At 39.0% G+C, this 17,726-nt stretch overlaps 1 protein-coding gene across 3 annotated transcripts in view; it reads right to left on the reverse strand.

The window, feature by feature from the left end:
- LOC134203376 (mucin-2-like) overlaps window positions 1–17,726 on the reverse strand; it is a 208,486-nt gene that overhangs the window by 86,699 nt on the left and 104,061 nt on the right. The window contains exon 1 of one of the 3 annotated variants that reach the window (XM_062678245.1): window positions 12,129–12,201. The exons of the other annotated variants lie outside the window; for them this stretch is intronic. The gene's annotated coding sequence lies outside the window, so the exon portion shown is untranslated. Of the gene's footprint in view, window positions 1–12,128; window positions 12,202–17,726 lie in introns of those variants that run through there. 3 annotated transcript variants of the gene reach the window in all.

Consider the following 17,726-nt stretch of genomic DNA (forward strand, 5'->3'; position numbering starts at 1 on the left):
TGCTTTGTCTTACTGACTGAAAGACACCGTCATAGGCGAAGAGGAGCAGAGAAAAATACAAAACAAAAGAATCACACTCCGCAGGCATTGTTGATAAATTGCACCACTGCTCATGTGTTCTAATCAATACAAAGCTACATTCTTTTTGAAACTTTGACAAAATACATATTTATATGTACAAATGTTACTGCTTATTCGAGGCCACGCATTCCTCGCATGAAGAATGATTTTTTGTGCTTATATAAACATCATTATTTAAACTTATGGAATGTTGCCTATAAAATGTGTGGATTATAGTGCATTGTTATATATCTTTCAATGGAACCATAATCTCGTGTATTTTTGTTTTTGTTCAGTTCAGAGCATCAAAATTGGAACTGTGGCTGTTGTGGCAAGTTGTGGCAACACAAGCAGGTTTTGTTTATCAAAATTCTTGAACAAAGTCTCCAATTTTTCGGGCAGCTCTGCATAAAAGCTCCACTATTGGTCATTCCACCCTACGTGACCAATTCTGGAATTCGCTAATGTAGACCTTTCACTTTTGAAGTCTTTCTTTTGATGAAAGTTGCGTGCAGTAATACTAGATGCTGAATAAATTGAATCGAAAATGATAATTTTTGTATGCCAAAAATAGCTTACAAAAATCACATAAGAAAGGATAAATATATACCTGTTGGATGATTAGGGTATTTTTAGGGGACGGTACGTGGAGGAGGCGAATAAACCACGAGTTCATTTATCGAGAATTATTTATCGTTCACACCGCGAAAATCAGATGACTGCGGTGGGCCGGGCACGTAGCCAGAATGTCGGACAGTTATCCGGTGAAACTGGGTCTCGACAACGATCCGACGGGCACAAGAAGGCAAGGTGCGCAGCGGGCAAGGTGGATCGATCAGGTGGAACATGATTTGCGGACCCTCCGTAGACTGCGTAGACATGGACCGAGCCGAATGGAGAAGACTCTTATATACCGCACAGGGCACTTCGGCCTTAGTCTGAATAAATAAAACAATAGTTGAATAATTATTAATGGAAAATATGTTCTAGCTTTGAAGCTGTGCATAATGATCACTGCTTTCAAAACGATTTATTTCGAGCCAGAGAAAATCCGCAATAAGGAAAATTGATCATGTGGCCGATTATCTCAAAAGAAGCGTATTAACTTACTTATAAAATGTATCAAAGGTACCATTACACTAAATCGCATAAAAAAGATACAATCAAATAAACGTATCTGTTTGTTCCCGTAAAATATAATTTTTATATCACCTGAAAACATATTTCATTTTGGGGTGCTTGGGTCATTGCTGTTAAAGCTTAGTACAGGACACAAGGACGCTCCCAAGTATCTCAGCAACGCTTAGAGACTTATGTTCAAGTTACGATTCAATAAGCATAAGCTAAATAAACTCATTTCATTATTTGTACGACTTTAGAAAAATTTCGATTGAAAAAAAAAACAAAGCTGTCCTTCACCTTGACAAAAAACACAGTTTAGAAAGCCTCCCTCTATTCCTATTTGGGACAACCAATTGCACTTGATAGCGTAATTGAAGAACCTGCAATCAAATTCCACATGCTCATCGCCCGATCGATCGATTGTTCGATCATTTGTACGCAATCGCGGAACATCCGCTTGGACAGCGATCGACTGACGACGACGACGACGAAAACAGCAGCCCTATAATTCATTAATCGTTTTGATCGATGAGTAGCTGTGTGATTGCGATAACACTCCACGACTGACAACCCGGCCAAATTTGCATAATTGCTGCACTGTATTGCGGTGTAGCATCCGATAATGGCGAGGGCATCTTTGCCATTAACCGGTTCTTGTTACCGTTGGGGAAACGTAATCGAACGATCAACATTTTTTCTGCGATGTAGGTAATCGTTGGTCAAGTCTGTTGATTAGAGTGGCGGAATGTGATTTTGTCAACTACCTCCAGTTTGCTATAATCGCAGTCGCAAATATTCGAAGGGCTTTCTATATCAGAGTTCGGCGTAGCACAAACTTGTTTTTCGTTATGTGAATGTGTTGTAAATCAATAAAATGATTATCATTTAGCACCGCATGGTAGGTATCACCCCGTGAGGAAAACAAACATGTCACGACTGAATGATTTTGATCTTGTATAAATTTATCGTTATTCTTGGAATTCACACTCGTGAAGTGCATTCAAATCAACATTGAATTTGAAACAGACTTTTTTCAATAGCAGTGCAAGAAATATTACTTGTTATCGTTTTTCTTAGGTGATAGGGTATTCAAACTAAGCACTAAGCATCCTGTAATCAAAAGACACTTACATTGTAGTCAGAGAAAAATAAATGTGCAAACTTTGACATCTTCTTCTTTTTCTTATTGGCATTACATCCCCACACTGGGACAGAGCCGCCTCGCGACTTAGTGAACAAGCACTTCCACAGTTATTAACTGCGAGGTTTCTAAGCCAGGTTACCATTTTTGCATTCGTATATCATGAGGCTAACACGATGATTCTTTTATGCCCAGGGAAGTCGAGACAATTTTCAATCAGAAAATTGCCAAAGACCGGCACCGGGAATCGAACTCAGCCTCCCTCAGCATGGTCTTGCTTTGTAGCCGCACGGCTAAGGAAGGCCCCGCAAAACTTTGACATCATGTTTCTCAAATTTAAATAAAATAGATCGTAAAGTGATAACGAATAGGGTAACTGTTCCGTTTTTCATCTCACTGAACATATATTCATCTAATCGCAAAACAGAGATATACAGTACCAATCTTGTCGCTTCTTTTTGCTAACATGCGTGCTCACTGCTGAAAAAAATCACAAAAATTAATAACAAATCAAATACCTTTTAATTGCTTTGTTTTTGATTAGATGGAAATGGGAGCTGTGAGAAGAAGTGCCGAACCGTTTCCCTACATAAATTACAAATAATAAATAAATAACTAAAACACATGTATTGCCGGATTTAGTCGGAAAGGGGCCCCGGGGCCGACAGCTTGTGGGGGCCCCGAAATGCACGAAAAGGTTGGTTTTGGTACATAAGATTTGTGGGGGCCCGGGGCCAGAAATGACATAATTTGCTTCCATGAGTCGATATTCAGTCATAAATCACCGACTCATGGAAGTTTGGTTGAAAATATGAATGACTTTGGTTGAATTGTTGATCAGAAGGATGGACCATGGAAAACAAATCTAATATATAATGGTTGTGAATCTAATATATAATGGCTGTGATCAAGTTGTACATAGGTTCTACCACATTTATTTACTAATGTTTGAAAAACAGTTTATGAAATGGGTTTAATACTTAGAACTCTTATTCTTCTTCTTCTTATTTGGCACTACATCCCCCACTGGGACATTGCTGCTTCGCACTTCCACAGTTGAATCATTTGTTTGAGAAACTGCATATATCCATTTTACACAATTTTTGAACAAATTGGCACAGTTTCTGCCAAAACTAAACACTCTGGGGCAGTTCCAGTGCAAAAATTACAAAAAAAAAAACGTATTTTACGACAAGGATTCAGAATATATAAAAATCTCAATTTGGCCAAAAACATTACATATGCAATTTCTCAAACAAATGGTTCAGTTATTAACTGCGAGGTTTTTAAGCAAGGTTACCATTATTTCATTCGGGTCGAAAATGTGATAAAATCGGGGAAAGACAAACTCGGGAAGTGACAAAATCGGGTCGATACTGTATTATGAGGCTAACACGAGAAGTCGAGCAAATTTCCAACCCAAAAATTTCCTAGACCGGGCCGGGAATCGAACCCAGCCACCCTCATCATGGTCTTGCTTTGTAGCCGCGAATCTTAACGAACGGCTAAGGAGAGCCCCTCTGCTCTTATGATTAGAGTTTCGTTAGTTGGCAACTTTTAGGGATAAGACGGGCATTATTCACGAAGGACCTCTAGTGGCCATTCAGGTCCATAAGAATGGGTAACGATAACTTTCTATAACTCAGCGTACATTAATTAAAAGCTATGGAAAAGCCGCGTTATTCTATGGTGAGTTTCATGAATGGAAGATTTCTACGGATGTTCCGGATCGTTCCGGATACGACAATAAAAAGCTTGGTAAAAACCGCACTCTTCCTTGATGAGGCCACGTAGGTCCATCGAAATGGGTATTCACAATCATTTATTACTTAGTGTTTGAAAAGGAGAAGCTTTGAAAAAACCGCGCAATTCTATGGTGAGTTTCATGAATTGACCACTTCTACGGATGTTCCGGATTCTCTGGAGGACCTTCGGTGGCCACTCAAGTTCATCACAATGGGTCCCCACAGTCATTTGTTACTCAGCGTTCCTTAATAAAAAGCTTTGGAAAAACGCGCTCTTTCAGGATGAGTTTCATAAACCGCAGAAGAAACCGGTGTTTGAAGCGATGAACATTGAACACTCGCGGATAAAACACAAATGAACAAGAATTACACATTTTTTCAAAATAAAAAAAAATGTGGAATTTTGAAATTTTATTTCAATCTACTTTAAACCTTTGCATCCCCAACCTCTTTTGTGCATCAAAATTTTGGTGATGTTTTTGCTCTAATTCATTCAATTTTTGACCGATTTGTTTGAAATTTTCAGACACAAACGAAAAAAAAATATCATAGTTTCATAGAATCGATCGATTCGATATGTCGGTCCAACGGTTCCGGGTTTATACGGAATCCCAGTGGGGTCTGTTGGGTGGCCATTTAGGACATGGTGGACATTTTTAACTTTTATGTTTGTTATTCGTACCAATATCGTCTTTTTATACCCGTATCACGTAGAAAACTTACTTGCGATGCTTCTGAACGAATTTGGAAGCGTAATGACCACACTGTAACCAGCTCCGGGGCTCTGATCGGGGACATATATCAGAATAATTCGAAATGTATCAATCAATCATCGGCGTTTTTTGTCGAAAGTTATGTTGAAACTAATTTTAGATCTCTACTTTCAATTTTGATCCAATTGATCCAGTTGATCCAAATATCCCGGGACACTTGGAACCAATTCCGGAAACCCTGTACAACACTTGAATCTGGTTTCCGATAAGAGCATACCATGCGACATATCAAACTTCCTGATTCTCCATTGCAAAAATGTAGGATAACATTTTTTAGGTCTTGATTCTACTTCTGGCCTCTTCCGGGAAATTCCGGAACTCAATGGAAGCGGTTTTGAAGTTTGTTTCATTAGTTGAAGTTTGTTACCAAAGCGGTTAGTTGTACAAACATTTTGACTTTTCGAAATCAGATCATGGAAAAAACAATCATAGGTTTGCCGCTAATATAATTTTGAACTTTATTGGTCAGGTTTCGAGCAATCAGAATCGATTCCAGGGTAGACCTGTGCGCCGATTGCAATTGAATCGGCGGCGGCGTGATGAATAAATTTGAGTTACCGGTGGCGGCGTGACGGTCCCACCATTGGTGATCGGTGGAAGCGTTGCGGAATTTTCTGCATCATTTCCTTCGGAAGTTCCTTCAGAAATTCGACCCGAAGTTCCTTCAGGAATTCCTCCGAAATTTCTTCTGGAAGTTCCTTCAGCAATTCCCTCGGAAGTTCTTTCAGGAATTCCTCCGAAAGTTCCTTCAGGAATATCTTCGGAAGTTCCTTCAGAAATTCCTCCGGATGTTTCTTCAGGACTTCCCCCAGAAGTTCCTTGAGCAATTCCTCCGGAAGTTCCTTCACGAATTCCTCCAGAAGTTTCTTCAGGAATTCCCCCAGAAGTTCCTTGAGCAATTCCTCCGGAAGTTTCTTCAGAAATTCCTTCGGAAAATCCTTCAGAAATTCCTTAAGAAGTTCTTTCACGAATTCCTCCGGAAGTTCCTTCAGGAATTCCTCCGGAAATTCCTTCGGGAATTCCTCCGGAAATTCCTTCGGGAATTCCTCTGGAAGTTCCTTCGGGAATTCTTCCGGAAATTCCTTGGGGAATTCCTCCGGAAATTCTTGAGAGAACTTCCGGAGAAATTCTTGAAGGAAACTCTGGAGGAGTTCTTAAAGGAACTTCTGGAGGAAATGCTGTAGGAATTTCAGAAGAATTCCTCAAGGATTTTTCGGAGGAATTCCTAAAGAAACTTCCGCAGGAATTCCTGAAGGAACTTCCAGAGGAATTCTTGAAGAAACTTCATAAGGAATTCCTGAAGGAACTTCCGGATGAATTTTTTAAAGCAACTTCCGGAGGAATTGCTGAAGGAATTTCCAGAAGAATTCCTGAAGCAACTCGCGGAGGAATTCTAGAAGGAACTTCCGGAGGAATTCTAGAAGGATATTTCGGAGGAATTCAATAATGAACTTCCGGAAGAACTGTGGAAGTAGTTCCGGAGGAATTTCCCGAGGAATTCCTGATTGAATTTTCGGAGGAATTCCCGAACGAATTTCTGGAGATATTCCTGAAGCAAGTTTCGGAGGAATTCCCGAAGGAATTTTCGGATGAATTTCCGATGCAATTTCCGGAGGAACTCCTGAAAGAATTTCCGGAGGAATTCCCGAAAGAATTTCCGGAGGAATTCCCGAGAGAATTTCCGGAGGAATTCCCGAAAGAATTTCCGGAGGAATTCGCGAAGGAATTTCCGGAGGAAATATAAATTATTTTTTAATGTCGTCGTTTTTTTTACAATGGATGATTTTGAAATATTCAGAAAGACTGTTAATGATTCTTAATGATTCAAAAAGAATCAAACGATTGAAAAAATGTGATGATGCAGATTTTCACAAGGAAAAAAAAAATCGAAAATGAACTCAATCTGTAACTTAGAATGTCTGTTCCTGCGCTTCGTTATTGACCGACGTGGCATGACTTTCAGGATTTACTTGCCTACTAAGTTACCGATTCCGTTCACTCCACTGATGAATTTGGCCAAAGAAAAGTCGATCCATGCAAAATACATAACGGCATAGATAGCAATCATTAAGTGTTGCTTATCGTAACATCTAACAGTTTTTTTTATGCGTTTTGTCTACTTTCTTTGTGTTTGGTTTTAAATTGCTGTTGAATTTGTTTGATTCCTATTGAATTTATTTGAATAATGTTTTGGAGCTCTTTGGAAGAATCAATGAAAAAACTGGTCAAATTAAGGATTTTTTAGATTGCGACGGGACAGCACAATAAGGTCTAAAAAACGGGTCTGTCCCGTTAAAAACGGTACGTATAGTCAGTAGAGTGATTCAAAATTTGACTTTCCCACGGTTTAGTATTTCCTTATTAACATTTCTTGCAAGCATCAAATCGTTTCGCAACAAAGATGGCCATATTCCTTGTAAAATTTTCTATGTTGCTAATTGGGCTCCATTAGGAGTGACATTTGGGAAACATTGGGAATCGGTTTTCCATAAAAGTTGCTGTTTTCATATTGGTTTTCATACAAACTTCGAACTGCGCGTGCTCGATCAAATTACATGTAAATTAGCTAAAAATATGAGAGGATTATTAAAATTGCCTATGCAATCGTTTCAGCAAGGGGGGGGGGGGGGGTTTGGGGTGAGCAAAAATTCAGCCTATAGGTCTAAGTAACTGATGCAACTAACGGCATTCAAACAACGAACTTTTAGGCAGAGTTGTGGCAAAACCTTCGCACAAGACACATTTAGAATTTAGCTCAACTTGACTTCTGCTGAAACCTTGTAAAGATATTCAATAATCGTAAGAATTCCTGTATCTCATGCTTCTTGGAAGGCATTAATAATCTTGGAAAACTAATGTTTGTCCTGAAAATTGAAAAATAAACTCTAGAATTATGTGAGTATTCTCCGCAAGAGTTCTCGGCACCTTCTTAAATGTACGGTACATCCTTTCCCCTAAAACAGCGGTTCTCAACCTGGGGTACATGTAATTTCAAAACTTTGTCTTGTACATAATATCCATGTAAATCATGGCCAATTGAATCCTGCTCTCTACAACCAGTACAATGGATGAAGGGCTGTGGGACAAAAGATCAAAAGGGTAAAACCTCGAATAAACAAATTTAAAAAATCTCGCTCAACTTTTCAAACGGACCTAACTAACATTTTTTTCATGAATTGATTTTAATAGTGCAATCATCAGACCAATATGAAAGCTTTTGATTGCAGTACTCAAATTAATTAATGAAAACAATGTTACTTAGGTCCTTTTGAAAAGTTAAGCGAGAAATCTTTTATGCAATCTACCTGATCAAGACAGAATGTTGAATAATATGTTAAGAATATGATTCTTAACTAAAACCTAGGTTCTACAAATTCGGAAGCCTCCATTTGAGAGACATGAAGACTTTTCCCGGAAAGCTCTGTTGCTTCGTTGCAAGTGAATTGGAGCCCAAGCAGCACACATGTTGTAGAAAAGTTACAGTAAGTATGTAACCAAATTTGGTCACATTTGAGTTGCTGCAACCAAAACAGTGTGAATTGGGCTACTCGGGAAGCATCCTTCTAGGCTTCTTAGAAACCTCCTTCCAAGCAGCTCGGAACACTCAAGAGGTTCAGAAGCCTCATTTCAGGTGACCCGGAAGCCTCATTATAAGAGGTTTGGAAACATTCTTTCAAGAGAGCTTTTTTCTATAAACTTTTTTTAAAAGCTTGGAAGCCTCTTTTCTAGAGTCGCGGAAGTCTTCTTTTAGGCTTTTTTTTTCTCCTTGTTCTAAAAGGCACGGAAAGCTCTCCCTCTTCCGGAAGGCTCCTTTCATAAGGCTCGGAATTCTTCTTTCAAGAGGCTTGGAACCGTACTATCGAAAGCCTCAGAAGCATCTTTCCAAGATACTCAGAGGCCTCATTTTAAGTGGCTCGAAAGCCTTCTTTCAAGAGGCTCAAAAACCATTTTTAAAGTGGCTTGGTAGCATACTTCCATCCAAAACGCTCGGAAGGCTCTCTTAAAAAAGCTCGGAAGGCTTCGTTTAAGAGGCTCGGAAGCCTCCTTTCGAGTGGTTCGGAAGCCTTCCTTCAACATGCTCGAAGCCTTCCTTGGCTCGGAACTCTTTTTTCAAGATGCGTGGAAACGTATATTCAAGATACTATACTATATACAGCATATTTTCAAGCAGCTCAGAGGCGTTCTTTCAAGATGCTCGGAAGCCTCCTTTTAAGTGGCTTGAAAATCATCTTACAAGAGACTCAGAAGCCACGGGAATCCTACGTTTCAGAGGCTTGGAAGCCTCCTTTCAATACTCTCGGAAGCCTTAAATAGTCAAAAAAAAGTTCTGTAGGAAGCACGATGTATGAACTTAATTTCAATTGGACAGTTTAGAAGGAAATGAAAATTTCAAAAAAGTTTATGGAGAGCCATATATTCCGTTAGTTTTCAGGTCAAGAGCTACGATTATTTTCATTTACAGCAAAAAACATCGGGGGTACCTCAATTAATGCAGAAGTTCGAAGGGTTACCTCTCAAGAAAAAGGTTAAGAACCGCTGCCCTAAAACATTCGTAAGCATGGTTGTATGGCATGGTCCTCTGTTGGAGAGTGCCTCTGTGGGAACGGATTCCAGCGGAGATGCAAATCTCATACAACAATCTACCCTTGTAACACCTACGAATGTATGCAAATCGCTTAATCCTAATGTTTATACCAGAACTTTTGCCCAAATTGGCCTTTCTTATTTGTCCTACCCATGACTCGGAACGAGAATGCCCCTTTGGTTGTGAATATTATCTATTTTGTATGTCTGCTAAATTTAATGTAATGATGGGAAAATTTAGCGGTTTTTCAAAGAACATTCAAACCTTCATATGTCAAGGTTAGATCACCCAACACCAATAAAACAACAGTATCAACAGTATCGATTGTAGTAAAACGCAATTCCGCAGCACTTATAACCAGGAACATATATTCCACAAAGACATAAGATACCAACCCATTTGACCAAGTTCGTCTGAACTGTCCAACCATTATGGAATGGAATTATCATTATTATATCTTGTGCCCCTTCTTGTCGACCATTCATATTTTACTATGCACTTCATGCTACGTTTGCAACAGCAGTTCAATCTATCGATCCACTTGGGCACTTGTTGATGGTCAGTAAAAAATAGTCACTTTACTATAGTCTGGTGGATAGAATGACGAGGTTCAATCGTTACAGATCGATTTTAGGAATCCAATTGAACATGATATCATACAGTGGATGGAAGTCTTAAAAAGTTTTCGTATAAAACTAGACAAAATTCCATGAATTACGAGAAGTTTTGATATGAATTACTATACATATATAACTGTGACAAATCTTACTGTTCATGTTTATATCGCGCTTTCGGCTAAACTATTTGTTTGAAATTATGCAAGAATTAGAAGGCAGCAGGAACCTTTTCCCTTGGAAGTACTGTTTGTTTTGGAAAATTCGATCAATTTTATATTCGCCGGACTACATAGTAAAGTGACTACATGAAAAAATGTGTCACAAGTGCAACTATAAGTACATATAAATAACTGTGCGAGCTGGTCTTCTTCAAAAGTCGTCATAATTACCGATGAACAGCCATTCATGTATGTATTGTAATTACAGAGGTAGATAGGGTGAAATAGTCCAAAGTGCACCTCTTTCATTTTTCGATGTTTCTACCATTTATCAGTAAATTTTCCAATCATTTAAACAGATACAAAATTTGCAAGATTAGCAAGATTACTACATGGATTACCTATTAAAAACTGTTTCTTATTTTGTGATTCTTGATCCAACAGAATATGTGATCGTAAAGGCGAAAACTGGAAAAGTTTTCTTTTTTGTTTAAATTTTTTATATGTAGTTACAAAACAATTCTACAGACCATTTAATGTGTGACTACACGTTCGCCTTTCAAGCGAATGGGCATGGGTTCGATTCCCAGCCCCTCCACCAAAACCCTCGTCAGTCGCCGGATGCGCAGCCTATGCGGTGGCGTATTGGGGTGCACGCTTCACCATCACGGCTGCCTGATGACGACTGACAACTTGTTCTTCTCGGAGGCATTCCTCCAACGTTACCCGGATAAATGGCAACCGGACAATGCAACGATCATTGGATACACGACATGGACAAAACGAACACAATGAACTCACGACGAGATGGACCAGCAACGACAACAACAATGAATAATGGAAAAATCTAAAAATAGATTCTGTGTGGATTCTGGCTGCAGAATACCACAGTAGATCTCGGCACAGTAGCGGTCAAGTAACACAGAGTGCCTATCAAATAAATAAAGGAATAAAAAAAAATTTAATGTGTGAGATTATTTTACCGCACGAATGCGCTTAAAGTCGTTCTCCCCTATTTATGACGCCTTCGACGGCGTATGATACGGCATCAACATCATATATAGTGTGTCACCGTGCGATATCGATGACTATCCATCTAGCGGTATCTGCGCATCTGTTTCCTTTAGAGGCACATGTGCAAACCAATCTTTTGTTTATTTGCTTCGAACGTGTACAAACGGATCGATTCATTACAATGTTTCCAGTCACAAGCATTCTCAAACTCAAGAGCCCCGGCGGGATATTGATCGATCGGCAGTGCGGCGCAGTCCAACTCAATGACCGATTTGAATGTCAAAGTCAGTCTTGGCTGTCGTTCTGCAGCTTTGTGCCAGTTGAACAATGTGGTTCTTTGTTTGACTTTCGTTTCAGCTTTAAGTTGGAAGAAAAGAAAAACTATTGATTTGTTGTTGTTGGTTCCAAATGCAAGTTCTAAGAAGAAATATGAATCACTTACTAAAATTTTGTATGCATCTGAGAGTGGACCGATTTTCTAATTTCAAATTCGGTGAACGCAAAAGTTAAACCCTTCACGCACAATATAAGATTCTATTATGGGAGAACAAGAAAGGTTTCCCGCACATTACACAGCTCGGGAAAATTTTCCGCCGGATTTTGCATTTTAAGTGGGGCCAGGATTTTGATTTTCCGTACTCAAATCCCGGAAACATCGCCTATGTAAAAATACATGGGGGAAAAATCCGCGGACCAAATTCTCGAGGTGTTAGGCTCAGTATTCGTATTTTAAGACGAAAATAGCAGAGCATCACGCCAAGTTGATTTTCTCTTGACGGTTATGTTCAGTAGTAAGTTCGAGAATAAATTTAATATGTAACACAGAGCACAATTTTGGTAGGTAGCCCCCAATTCGTGCTGGTTGTATGCAAATTTGGGCCGCATAATAAATCACAATAAGTAGATTTCTTACATGGAACTAAGGCAGCCGTTTCAATAGTCACGTCACCGTCTGTCACCACAATGTCTGAAACATAAAGTGAATCGACAGATTTCTACGAAGGTTGAGCTATTACTGACTGGTGGTTGATCGTGTGAATGATTCACATAGTTACCTGTTGCACCTGAAAAGAAAAAATGCAAAATAAATCATTTAATGGTAATGTAGAATAAAGAACTCTAAAATCTATTGCTATTAAATATAAAATATGATATTAAATAATAAATGATGAAATAGGTCGTCCTAACCTTGAGCAGATCTTATATACTAAATATACGTCAAACAGTTCTCGGGTACTTTTTCAAAACGGCGTATGTCGCAAATTGTAAACAAACCCGTTTTCAACAGCATATGGCATCAAATTCATCTAAAAATGTGTATATCTTCAAAACTACATGAAAATGTGTTTTTAAAAATGTATATCAATTTTTTGCAAAACGGTGTAACATCATTGTTGAAAATATTGCACATACACCGCTTAGCAGAAAATGTACTTTAAAAAGTTTTTTCGAACAACTAAATAGTTTAAAACGTGCGTCTGCTTGTACTTTTTCATCACTGATATCAAAATTAAACATGTTGCTTGAATATTCTGATTTTCGTTAAGAAAAACATTTTACGTTGTTTTTCTGCAGCAAATGTTGTTACGTCGTGTTGTAAGTGTTGCAACTTTTTTGTCGCATGTGCGTGAAACGTTTCAACTTGACGCAACATTTCGACGTATCAACAATGCAGCGTACGGAGCAGCGTAGCATTTCGACGAAAGTAGCATGACCTCGGTCATGCTGACGTATCAAAACGACGTATGTGATTTATCTGTTGCAGAACGTTGTAACATATATTTTTATCAAAATAACTGAAATGTTCACACGCAGTGCAGATTTCAGGGTCAGTGACGATGAACCTTTTCATAATGTATCGTTGAGGTGTATTCAATTGCAATAAAAATGATTAGTTTCTAAATAGGAATAAAAATAAAATCTGAAAACTTCCAAGCTCATTTTCTCAGCTTGATCAAAATGTTACATACGCCGATTTGAAAAAGTTCCCGAGAGTTAAATAAATTTGTATATGATGGCATCGTCATTTCGACAACTAAAACATGTCAAGTTTGAACTGATATTGATGCTCGGTATTTAATTCGACACATTTTAGATAATATCTCGACCAGTAGATGGTAACAGATTTATATCAGATCTTGTTATTCTGTTAGACCAATTTTTCATAACAGTGGTTGTTATAAAACATGTACGATTGGTAGGTAGAAAAACAAACATTGTATCACAATTTCTTCTAGTTTAAAAAAAAACGTTACTAAATATGATTTTAATTGAACAAAAATATAACTCGACGTGTTAAATGAAAATTGATGGAAATAACAACAATTGTTACACATTATGTTACTGTAAAAAAAACGAAATGGTGAGTTGACAACCGGAAAGGAGCGACTAACATAGCTCTTATCCTCACAAGTTCCAATTCTCACGCTTCCACGGGTCCCAACAAACAATTTTAGCTGAACAAGCTAGTTCTCTAGCTGAAGAAAGCTATTTTTAGTTGAAAAAACGCTCCATTAGCTTCCAATGTTTGTTGGGGTCTTCCTATGACAATTGATCGCCCGCTAAGGGTTGCGTAGGGGAGAACGGTCCAATATGCACCCCTTAAGCTTTTTAAATTGATTTAAAGCAATGAAAGAAGGTAATGCCTTCTTTGAATGACCGCACCCGGTCGTTATACCGCAAAATAAAGGAACAATGCCTTCTTGAAATGGACACGTTTGCTAGGTATAAAGAAAAGAATGAATTAACGCATCTGACCGGTATAAAGCAAAGGGAAAAGATAATGCCTATATTTAATGAATGCGTCTGTCCGGTATAAGGCGAAAGGAGTTGATAATGCCTTCTTTAAAAAACCCGTCTGCCCGGTATAAGGCGAAAGGAGGGGTAACGCCTTCTTTAAATGGGTGCATCTGCCCGGTATAAGACGAAAAAAAATATGATGCCTTTTTTTAAATAACGCGTCTGGTCGGTATAAGGCAAAGGAAAGGGTAAGGCTTTCTTTGAATTGATGCGTCTGTCTGGCATATCGCGAAGGAAGGGGTAATGCTTTCTTTGAACAGTAGCGTCCAAGGGCGTAGCCAGAGGGGGGAAGGGGGGGGGGGGCGTCCACCAGAAGTTTCTTCAAAAATTTATGACAGAAATTCTCCGATTTCGCTCCATAATTTCACTTGTAAATCTATAAGAAATTCCTTCGGAAATTCTTCAAGGAACTTCTTCAGGCATTTCTCCAGGAGCTCTACCTTTAATTCATCCAGGATAAAACCGCCATAAACTTAATAGCGAAATCCTCTAGGATTTCATTCTAGAATTGTTTTCGCAATTACTTCAGAATATCCTTCAAGAATTCCTCTACAAATTTCTTTGAGAATTTCTCCAGGAGTTCGTCCAAGTATTTCCCCGGAAATTCTTCCAGGTATTTTTCCGGGAATTCCTTCAGGTACTTCTCCTGAAAATCCCTCAGGAATTACTCCGGGAATTTTTTCGCAGAATTGTCCTAGAATTTTTTCCGGACTTCACTCGGAATATACTCCAGAATTTAATTCGGAAATTAATTTGAGAGTTCCTCCAGGACATCTTCCATTGAGTTCTTCCAGGAATTTCTTCAGAACAAACGCCCGGGAATGCATCTAGTAATTTCATCAGCAGTTCATCTGGGAATACTTTCAGGATTTCATCTGGGAATTTCGGCATTATATCCTCCGGAGCCCTCCTTAGCCGTGCGGTAAGACGCGCGGCTACAAAGCAAGACCATGCTGAGGGTGGCTGGGTTCGATTCCCGGTCCCGGTCTAGGCAATTTTCGGATTGGAAATTGTTTCGACTTCCCTGGGCATAAAAGTATCATCGTGCTAGCCTCATGATATACAAATGCAAAAATGGTAACCTGGCTTAGAGGCTGCGAGGCGACTCTGTCCCAGTGTGGGGATGTAATGCCAATAAGAAGAAGAAGAGAAGAAGAAGAAGAAGAAGATCCTCCTGGTATATTATCCGGGAATTAATTCTGATAGTTCTCCGGAAATTCCTTCAGGAACTTCTCCAAGAATTATTTCAGGACTTCCTTGTGGGAATTCCTCCGGAAGTGCTTGTGGGAGTACCTCCGGGAGCTCCTCCAGGAGTTTTACCAAGAGTTCCTCCGGAAATCCCTCCAGGAACTTCACAGGGAATTCCTGGATTCGAGGTGAGCCAGCCTTGGACTGAAAACTTCCCAAATGAAGAGAATAATAATATTTGAGGGTATGGCTTTCAGTCTTCTTATGCTCAAAAACGGGTTTTACGTTTTTATCTGACGTTTCGGTTACATATATTGTACCTTAATCAAGGAGTTAACTAAGTCCGGTTTTATTGTTACACTAGCAGACCCGACGAACTTCGTTTCGCCTAAAATTGATTTATTTTCTGATTAGATCTTGAGTTATGAAGAAATTGGTGTTTCATTTGTATGGGACCCCCCCCCTTTCCAAAGCGGGGAGGGGTCTCGAACCATCTTAAGAACCTTCCCCGGCCCCAAAAACCTCTACATACAAATTTTCACGCCGATCGGTTCAGTAGTTTCCGAGTCTATAAGGCACAGACAGACAGAAATTCATTTTTATGTATATAGAAGAAGAAGAAGAAGATAGAAGATAGATTGTCTTAGCATTTCATAATAAAACGGGACTTAGTTAACTTAGCGACTTAGAATTCCTCTGATAATTTCTACGGGAATTCCTCCGGATGTTCCTCCGGAAATTACTCTGGGAATTCCTCTTCTGACGTGTATCTCCCGGAGGAGTTCCCGAAGGAACTGCCGGAGGAGCTCCCGTAAGAACTCTTGAAAGAATTTCAGGAGGAACTCCTAGAAGAATTCCTAGAGGACTTCCCGAAGGAACTCCCACAGAAACTATCGGAAGAACTTCAGGAGGAATTTCCATTTAAATTTCTGAAGAAAGCCTAAATGATTTCCTGAAAAAAGCCTGAATTTCTCAGAGGAGCTCTCGGAGGAATTCTCGTAGGAACTTCTGGAGGAATTTCTGAAAAAACTCGCGGGAGAATTTTCAAAGAAACCCCTGGAGGAAATGTCAGTGAAACTATCAGAAGAATCCTCGGAAAAAATCGTGGAAAATTCATCTTATAGACAAATCTCGTCTAGCTGAAACCTTTGTAGGGGTATATAGCTGGACCATCGTCAGAGGACATCCCGGAGAATTCCCTGAGAAGCTCCCAGAGAAATTCTCGGAGGAGCTTCTGGGTGAATTTCTATATAAATTCTTGAAGAAAACTAAATGAATTCCAGAAAAAAAAAACCCTGAATGATTTCCGGAAGAATTTTCAGAGGAACCCCCGTAGGAACTGCCGATAGAACTACTGGAATAATTCTCGGAGGAAATCCTGGAGGAACTCTTGGAGGAACTGCCGGTGGAACTCCTGGAAGGATTCCCGGAGGAGTTTTTGGAGAAAATCCTGGAGGATATCCCAGTGGAAATCTTGATGTTTTCACCGGAATTCTTTCAGGATTACTTTGGGAATTAATCTAGGAATTCCTCCGAAAATTTCATTTTTGGTATAATTTCTGTATAAATGTTCGGTGAAATTCCAGGAGAAATTCTTTGAAATTTTCACAAAAAATTATTTGAAACTTTCAGGGAAAATTTTATGGAATTTACACAAGAAAATCGAAGATTTTTTGCGAAATTCTCAGGAATGTTTACTGGCAGTTCTGCGGAATTTCCACGGAATATTCTTAGGAACTTCACGGTGCAATTTTTCAGAAATTTTTAAGAGAAACAGCACGAAGAATTATCGGAAGAATTCCCTGCAGAACTTATAAAGGAGCTCGTGGAAGATTTCTTGGAGTAAATAATGGTGAATTTTTTTGATTAATTCCCGGCGAAATTAATGGTGAAATTCCTGAAGACATTGCCGAAGAAGTTGCTGGAGGCATTCTTAATGAATTCCTGATAGAACTTCGGATAGAATGACTGGAGCAATTGTCGAAGGAATTCCTGGAGGAAGCTTGCATATTGTTTTGTTCTGCCTATTTGATAATACAGTCCCATCACGATTTTAGCAACACCCGTTTTTGTCTACCCCCGATTTTGGCAACACCCGTTTTTTGGCAACATTATTTTCCCGATTTTGGCAACAACCTCGAAAATATTTTTTTTAATATTTTTTAGAGCTAAAACCTTTTTATTAATATGTAGTAGGATAAACAAAATCAAAAGTGAATGTCATTAAGGTTTATATGCGTATTATGGGCTCTATACGAATAGTGGGCACTTTAACTGAATTAACGAACAACCAGCCACTCGTATTACCGCTCATTGCAAATAATGTCTATTGAAACTTTTCTGCTCTTTTTAATCACGTTTTCCATGTCCCTATTCACAGTACCCTATTCTAACCAGCCCACCGTAGAATGTCGTATTTTTGGCAGTTCACTGATTTTGTCGTCGATAAGCTGACTAACATGCTGTTCACATCACAATGCAACCGAAACGGCATAAGTGATCCAGGAACAAGCAACCGTTTAAC

Source organism: Armigeres subalbatus, unplaced genomic scaffold (genome assembly GCF_024139115.2).
Source record: "Armigeres subalbatus isolate Guangzhou_Male unplaced genomic scaffold, GZ_Asu_2 Contig1826, whole genome shotgun sequence".
NCBI classification, from domain to species: domain Eukaryota; kingdom Metazoa; phylum Arthropoda; class Insecta; order Diptera; family Culicidae; genus Armigeres; species Armigeres subalbatus.